Genomic DNA, 8,508 nt, shown 5'->3' with positions numbered 1-8,508 from the left:
TGGGCTTGCCTGTGAAGTGATGAGAGATGACGTGGTCACCCCAGTCACCCCAGTACCCCCAGACGAAAGGCCTGAAGTGGGAGTGAGGCCATGACGGACTCCCCACCCCCAGTGAGCCGGCAGCTGAGCACAGACACATGAATAAGGCCGGCTAAGATCAGCCAGACCCAGATCAGCAGAATTATTATTTTGAGTTACTAGATTGGGGGTTGTTTGTTACACAGAAAAAACACACCTGATGCATTTAACTTCTATGTACATGAATTACCCAATATGTAAAATGGGAAAAATAACAGATCTGGGAGGGTTAAATGAGTTAAGTATACAGAGACAGACTCAGAGTAATACCTTGGGTGTTAACAAAAATGAAGCCTTAAACATCAATAGTTTATTATTATTATTCCTCAAGGTTCTGAGGGTTGACTGGGCTCGGGTGGTTCATGCTGAGGGTCTCTCAGACAAATGCAGGCAGACAAGGGTTAGGGCTGGGGTCGCCTTTTTTTTGTAATATTTATTTGTTTGGCTGTACCAGGTCTTAGTTGTAGCTCATGGGATCTTTTACCCCTGGCATGTGAACTCAGTTGCCACATGCGAACTCGTAGTTCCAGCATGTGGGGTCTAGTTCCCGGACCAGAAATGGAACCTGGGCCCCAGCATTGGGAGCATGAAATCTTTGCTACTGGACTACCAGGGACGTCCCAGGGCTGGGGTCTTCTTGAGAGCTTCTTCACTTACATGGTGGTACCTCAGCTAGAAGACTCAAAAGGACCAACTGGAGCTCAGACATCTCTCTCTCTCTCTGTCTCTTTCTCCCTTTACTCTTTGGGGTCTCTCCAAAGAGTGAATTTGCATTAGTTAGGCTTCTTCCTCGGCATATGTTGATTCTCAGAATCCCAAGAGAAGGCAGGCAAAAGCTGCATGATCTTTTCCGTTGTTGGCTTGAACGCCATGCTGTGTTCCTTTACTGCATTCTCTCCATCCAGATTGTCACAAAGTCTTGTCCAAGTTTAAAGAGGAGAGCCATACCCTCCAAGTGCGGATGGGAGCTGTGTGAGAGAATTCATAGCTGTGTTTTAAAAACACAGTGATCTCTTTACATACAGTCATAATTACATCCTTCTCCCAGCAACCCTACTAAGGGTAGTAAAAACAGTGTATCTTTTATTATTTGAAGACATATTTTTTGACTGTTTTAGGTTCACAGAAAAACTGAGAAAAGAGATTTCCCATAAATTCCCTGCTCCCCAACACGCGCTGACTCCCCCATCACCAGCATCTCCCACTACAGTGGCACCTTTGTTACAATTGTTGAAATCACATTGACACATCCACTTTTAACAAGAGGAAAACTTGGCTCAAAAAGATTGAATAATCTGCTGAAAGTCACAAAACTATACATTCTCAGAGCTTTCACTCAACCCAGGATGTTTTTAGCCAAAACCTGTCATTTTAACCCGTATGTGGCACTACTGATCACATCTAGGTTTCCTGACCATCACGTTTAGTGAGCACAATAGTGAGCACAAAAATCTCTGAGCTGGAAGGTAAGCAGCTGTCACTCCCACATGGGACACTGAATACACTAATGGACGTGAAAGGAGCCAATTAAACCCCTTTTCTGGACTTTTCTCATCAGCCTGTTTATACTCTACAATTACAAAACAATTGGTTTACTCCAGATAGAGAGCACCAAACAGTAGACAGATAAGACTTTAGAGACAGAGGAGGCAGAAGGGACAGGGCAAAGATAACAAGCAGCAGCCTGGTATAGATAAAATAACAATTCTTTATATTTATTAGTATTTTAAAAGTCAGATTTACATGGGTTATTTCACTTACGAGCAACAAGAAGCAAAGAGGTATTATTTCATTCGATACCTGTGAAAGGACAAAAGTGAAATCTCCTTCCCATAGACACTGGAACGACAGAGCTAAGTTTGTAACTCAGGCATGGAGTCCTAGTCCTAACAGCTGCATACTACCCTCAGGGTACAGTGGGGTAACTTATCCTACTCCTGTTGAATATGCCATTTAACTTCTTATGCTTGAGTTTCTATGTCTCCATACTTTGAGGGGGTTGTTCCAAATAGCTTTTAATGTCCCTTCTCTGATATTTCAATGTGTCATGGTAAAAGTGTCATGGTTCGCTCTGATGCCACAGAAGGTAAGAATGAGCCTGATTAAAATTATCTTTAAGAATCCCTTAGTTGTGTTTCATATTGAAAGCTGATACACATCACTGTTTAGTTCTCTCCCCTGTGTTTTTCCTGTTGGGGTTTCCTTTGATGAGTCCCAGATGAAGTCAATGACTTTGGTTAAAGGTCTAAACTGCATTCAGTGTAGAGACATGCTCAGCCTGGAAACTGAGACTAGTAAAAGGGGCGATTGATTCATTCCCCTGTATAATAGTCACAATCTCAATGGAATGGCTGGCAGATAAAACTATAGTATGAAATTTCTATTTAATATTGGGTTATTAGATTTTCCTTTGTTTGTTGGCTTTTCTCCATTTGTTGTTTTTTCCTGTCTTTTTCTTAAAAGGCTGGGCACATAGGGGTCACTTAAGTATCATCCAATACTATTATTAAGTAAGAAAATATAAAGAATTGGGAGCAATAGTTGGACAGAGGAAGGATAATCACAAAACTATATAGGTAATGGTGGAGAAGGCAATGGCACCCCACTCCAGTACTCTTGCCTGGAAAATCCCATGGATGGAGGAGCCTGGTAGGCTGCAGTCCATGGGGTCACTAAGAGTTGGACACGACTGAGCGACTTCACTTTCACTTTTCACTTTCATGCATTGGAGAAGGAAATGGCAACCCACTCCAGTGTTCTTGCCTGGAGAATCCCAGGGACGGGGGAGCCTGGTGGGCTGCCGTCTATGGGGTCGCACAGAGTCGGACACGACTGAAGTGACTTAGCAGCAGCAGCAGCAGCAGCATATATGTAATGGAGCATATGAACTGAGTAAGAAAGACCTCGATTCAAAACCAAACTCTTCTACATGTGTACCCCAATGTTCATTGCAGCTGTTACAATAGCTAGGGCATGGAAACAACTATATGTCCATCAGCAGATGAATGGATAAGAAAGTTGTGATACATATTCACAATGGAATAGTACTCCGCTATTAAAAAGAACACATTTGAATCAGTTCTAATGAGGTGGATGAAACTGGAGCCTATTATACAGAGTGAAGTAAGTCAGAAAGAAAAGAACCCATACAGTATATTAATACATATATATGGAATTTAGAAAGATGGTGATGATGACCTTATATGCAAGACAGCAAAAGAGACACAGATACAAAGAACAGACTTTTGGACTCTGTGGGAGAAGGCGAGGGTGGGATGATTGGAGAGAATAGCACTGAAAAATGTATATTACCATATGTGAAATAGATGACCAGTCCAAGTTTGATGCATGAAAAGGGCACTCAAAGCTGGTGCACTGGGATGACCCAGAGGGATGGGATGGGGAGAGAGGGGCGTTCAGGATAGGGAACACATGTACACCCACAGCGGATTCATGTCAATGTATGGCAAAAACCACCACAATATTGTAAAGTAATTAGCTTCCAATTAAAATAAATAATGTAAAAAAATAGAATCTACCAAAAAAAATCAGATTCTTCTTCTCATTCTTTGGTAATCTTGGAGTTGGAATCTATAAAACTGAAGCACCACCATCTCCACATGGGCCTGTAAGGAGAAGTAAAGGAAATAATACACATAAAGTGCTTAACACAGAGTCTGGCATACCGTAAGTGCTCAAGAAAGTCACTTAATTATTTTTGTATTATCACGGAAAGGAGAGAACTTGGGCAGGAAGTAGCCCAAGGAAAGAATATTGCAAAGCCATAAATAAGCCTAGGAATAGACAAAAATGTATTCTCCCATCAAGAATTATCCCTTCAGATGGGGAGAGCAAATGTTTCTATGAGGAGATATTTTAAGAAGATGGTGCTTGAGTGTGTGTTGCTGATATCTTATTCTTTCCAAGTCCCATTCTGCATTCTCTCCAAAGCAAAACAATAGCTAAAATGGGCAGCCTGGAATAGCCTTTATGACACGCCTCCTATAAAGTTAAAGACAAGACCAGAACTGTGTTTACCTCGTGTTAGGCAGTAGCCACAGTCCCAGGAATGGAAAGGCCTCGGGCAAGCATTCGAAGGTTGAAGTTCTTTATGACAGTCTGGCCATAAAAAGAATCTCCCTAGGAAGTTGTGTAGTTGTGTGTGCATGCATGTGTGTGTGTGTGTGTGTGTGTGTGTGTGCAGTCAACTCACAAAATATTCACAATCTAAAAGTTGACAGTTCTGTTTTATTCAGTGGAAAATTTTAGGACATCAAGCCTAGGAGACAGCCTCTCAAGTAACCCTGAGAGAATTGCTCTGAGGGGGTGAGGAGAGGAACCAGATTATACGGAAATTTTGCAACAAAGGGCAGGTAGTCTCTTCATCAACAGATTACTGCTGATTAAAGAAAACCAGATATCCCAAGTTAAGGAATTTAGTATTCCTCAAAGTGTGGAAAGACTCAAAAGTCTGGATTCACTGAAATCATTCCTTTCATGTGCATCTCCGTATCCTGTGTATTTCACATCCTGAGCTCCCTTGGGGTTCCCCATAGGGAGTAGCTGCAGTCCTGATGGCTGCTAGATCCCAGGTATTCTCCTTCCTGCGTGCCTTTAGGGGTGTCCCTGGTACTGCAGCTGTTGAAGAATCTGCCTGCAATGCAGGAGACCCCGGTTTGATTCCTGGGTTGGGAAGATCCCCTGGAGAAAGGATAGACTATCCATTCCAGTATTCTTGGGCTTTCCTGGTGGCTCAGCTGGTAAAGAATCCACCCACAAACCCAGGAGAGCTGGGCTTGATCCCTGGGTTGGGAAGATTTCGGGCTCAGGAACTCACATTGAAGGGCTGCAATCACTGAGCACTGTGACATCCGTATTTACTGATGTGGCAGGAAATACTCCATTTCTCAGTGTGTTAGCAGGTTTTTTGACCCCTCAGGAACTTCAAGGGATTAGGAAAGTTTTGCATTTGAGCCAAAACCTGTACCATAAACCTAAAGCTATGGAAAAACAAACCCTATAACATCACAACTGGAGAAACAAGGAAACAGTGAAACGTTCCCCCAGTGTTTCAAGAGGGGACAAATGCATGCAAATTAATATGACTACTTCACAGAGACAAAGAATGACATCACTTCCACCGCCCCAGGCTTTGCTACAGCTGGGAGACGCAATACCTTGATTTGACCCCCTCTCATAACAGCACTTCAAGTATTATGCAACAGACCCTCAACCATTTTTCAACCTTCTTACCCAAGACCTCATTCAAGGAAGGAGTAAGATGCGGTAGAAGAAAAAAGGGAGTGAGAGGGAAGGAAATCTCCCACATTCAGATTGAACAACACAGTAGGAATTAGTCTGTTGAATATTATATTTACCTGGGTCATGAAACCAGGTCACATATGGTGCCGCTATAGGAGAGATTTTGTTTTCAATTTTCTGGCTGCACCATGTGGCATGCAGGATTCTAGTTCACCCAAGCATCAGCCTGTGCTCCCTGCAGTGGAAACACCGAATCTTAACCAATGGGCCACCAGGGAAGTCTGGAGAGATTTATCTTAAGAGAAATGGGTAATGCCAGTATCAATAAGACTGAGGTGAAGATGGGAAAAAAAGGAAAAGAAGCATTAACTCTAGAGACCAAAGAATGGTACCCTCTGACTCCAAGATAAAAATGTGTAGAAATATGTCAGTAGAAAGAGAAACAGCTCTCTAACACTTAGGAGCTTGTTAAGTGTTGAGGCTTTCATTATGGAGAACAGTGTGGAGATTCCTTTAAAAACTGGAAATAGAACTGCCATATGACCCAGCAATCCCACTGCTGGGCATACCCACCGAGGAAACCAGAATCAAAAGAGACACATGTACCCCAATGTTCAACACAGCATTGTTTATAATAGCCAGGACATGGAAGCAACCTAGATGTCCATCAGCAGATGAATGGATAAGAAAGCTGTGGTATATATACACAATGGAGTATTACTCAGCCATTATAAAGAATACATTTGAATCAGTTCTAATGAGATGGATGAAACTGGAGCCTATTATACAGAGTGAAGTAAGCCAGAAAGAAAAACACCAATACAGTATACTAATGCATATATATGGAATTTAGAAAGATGGTAACAATAACCCTGTAAATGAGACAGCAAAAGAGACACTGATGTATAGAACAGTCTTTTGGACCCTGTGTGAGAGGGTGAGGGTGGGATGATATGGGAGAATGGCATTGAAACATGTATAATATCATATGTGAAACAAATCGCCAGTCCAGGTTCGATGCATGATACAGGGTGCTCGGGGCTGGTGCACTGGGATGACCCAGAGGGATGGTATGGGGAGGGAGGAGGGAGGGGGTTCAGGATGGGGAACACATGTACACTCATGGCGGATTCAAGTCAATGTATGGCAAAACCAATACAATAAAGTAAAATCAATTAATTAATTAAATTAAAAAAAATTTTTTTTTAAAAAGAAGGCTTTGTAGTTTGGGTTGAGGGTCAGTGACTACTTATACATTTAATATGACAGGGTAAGTCACTCTTAGTCCTGTACTTGTGCTCTTCACATGCATTCATTTAAACTGCATTAAATGGCTTTTGCTTTGTGTGATCAGCAATGGAATTGCTTGTAAAACTTCCTATTCTGTGACCAGGTGTGAGGATTGCCCTTCTCTTCCTGCTTTGAGGTTACTTGTGGTCCTATGACTTGCTTTTCTATTATGAGAAGTCACATGTATTACTTTCTGGCAGAAACTTTAAATAAGAGTCAGTGTATGTATGATTTACTGTATCTTCTTTCCTTGCTTTGGTGATTATAAAAATATGTATCAAGATGGCACCTCCACAACCCCATGTCCTTAAGTGACTACAATGAGCAGGACATGCCTACTGACTTGAGATGGATATGTATTGTGAATGACAAGTGGGCATTTACTATGTTGGGTCATTAAAAGGCCTGATCGTTGTCTCCTCCCCGTTTCACCCTTGTGAGATCACATTAGAAATCACTGCTTGTACAAGTCACAAAGACCAGTGTATACTGCATCTGAAATTAAAACAAACTTTATTTCCCCTGACTCTCTAAATCTCCCTTCTTCCCACGAAGACCTTGGAGTTGCCAAAGTAGGATGTCCATGCCTCGAAACCATTCTCTCAGGTCAGCGGGTCTAAATATAGATGGTAACTTATATTTGCTTTCACTAATAAAAATAAAGATGAACCTCACAAAATGATGGAATGAAGCTAAATACAGCTGCCTAAACCTTTACCCTTTCACCAAAGAGTCTTTAACACCATGACCTCCTTACTTTATGCCTTCAGTGAAAATTCTGTCCACATAGAGCTACAAGTGACATCAAAACACTTATGTATTCTTCAGTGCTTGTCTTTTCAGTTTTTCCATTTTCAAGTTCTTTTCTTGTGTCAAAGCCAATTTTCTGTTTCCTTGCTCCTCCCACATCTCATTTTGCCGAGCCTTTGCAATAAGGTTGCTTTCCAAGCCATGCAAGAGGAAGCAGGATAGTTTCTATCACTTTAGACATCTGGAGGAATCCTCTTGCACTTTACTCACCTTCAGAAAGGAATAGCTCAAAATCTTTGCAAATTGCTAGTGACTGTGACCCTTTCCATCTAATTTATTTCAATCTTCAAGGCCTGTATTAGTCTCTATTTTTATAGCAAAGCAATGGACCATCTTTAAGGCTTTCACTTCTTATTTTTATTTAACTTTCTCTCTCAACACTTTTTTTCATTTCCTCTAAACCTTTTTCAGTTCACTTCTCCAACTCGACATTCATCTTGACAAGAGATAAGGAAGTAACTTGGAGGGAAGAGGGATACGGAGACAAAGGAAAAAGAGAAGTGGGGGAAAGTAATTATTGTAGTGAAGTCTTTAGAGAAGTTTGATAATGTGAGAAGAGTGGAGAATCAGGTTTTGAATGGACTTTACTGTGCAGATTGGGGAGAGACCATGAAGAAAAAAAAAATCAGAAAACCAAAGTGAGAGTTAATAGACAGAAGAAAAGAGTGAAATGGAGTTAGGATCTCTTTAGTGGCTTGGTCATCAATTAAGTTCATAAATTGTTACTACTGGACAAACTACTGGCCTTAGGAAACAGTGCCAAGAGAAAATGCTTAGTCCAATGACACGTAACAACTTGTAACTTCTCATGGCATTTGTTCCTTAGTGAAAGTGGAATGCCTGGTTCTGCTTATTTCAATAAAAACAGCTTTGACACATACGAACAGTATACTTGATTGGGACAGCAACCAAAACAATGACTCGTTTTCATCTCACATGCAAATCTTAAGACTTAACTGACAAAACCATACTGTTTTATAATTATTTTTACATCTAGTTACCATACATTTGGAACCATATTCTTTGAAGTGCATCAACACAATTTTTTTCAAGCTGGAAAATGCCTGT

General features: G+C 41.2%; 1 long non-coding RNA gene across 1 annotated transcript; it reads right to left on the bottom strand.

The window, feature by feature from the left end:
• Positions 1 to 400: 400 nt before the first annotated feature.
• On the bottom strand, positions 401 to 5,577 carry LOC129636920 (uncharacterized). The gene is made up of 3 exons (XR_008707212.1): positions 5,457 to 5,577; positions 3,618 to 3,704; positions 401 to 1,046 (listed from the first exon to the last, which is right to left on the bottom strand). It is a non-coding gene; the product is annotated as an uncharacterized LOC129636920 (long non-coding RNA).
• Positions 5,578 to 8,508: the final 2,931 nt, after the last annotated feature.

This window comes from Bubalus kerabau, chromosome 22 (genome assembly GCF_029407905.1).
Source record: "Bubalus kerabau isolate K-KA32 ecotype Philippines breed swamp buffalo chromosome 22, PCC_UOA_SB_1v2, whole genome shotgun sequence".
Taxonomy (NCBI): Eukaryota; Metazoa; Chordata; class Mammalia; order Artiodactyla; family Bovidae; genus Bubalus; species Bubalus kerabau.
Note: the sequence above shows the minus strand (reverse complement) of the source record. Positions and strands in the feature narration are given on the sequence as shown.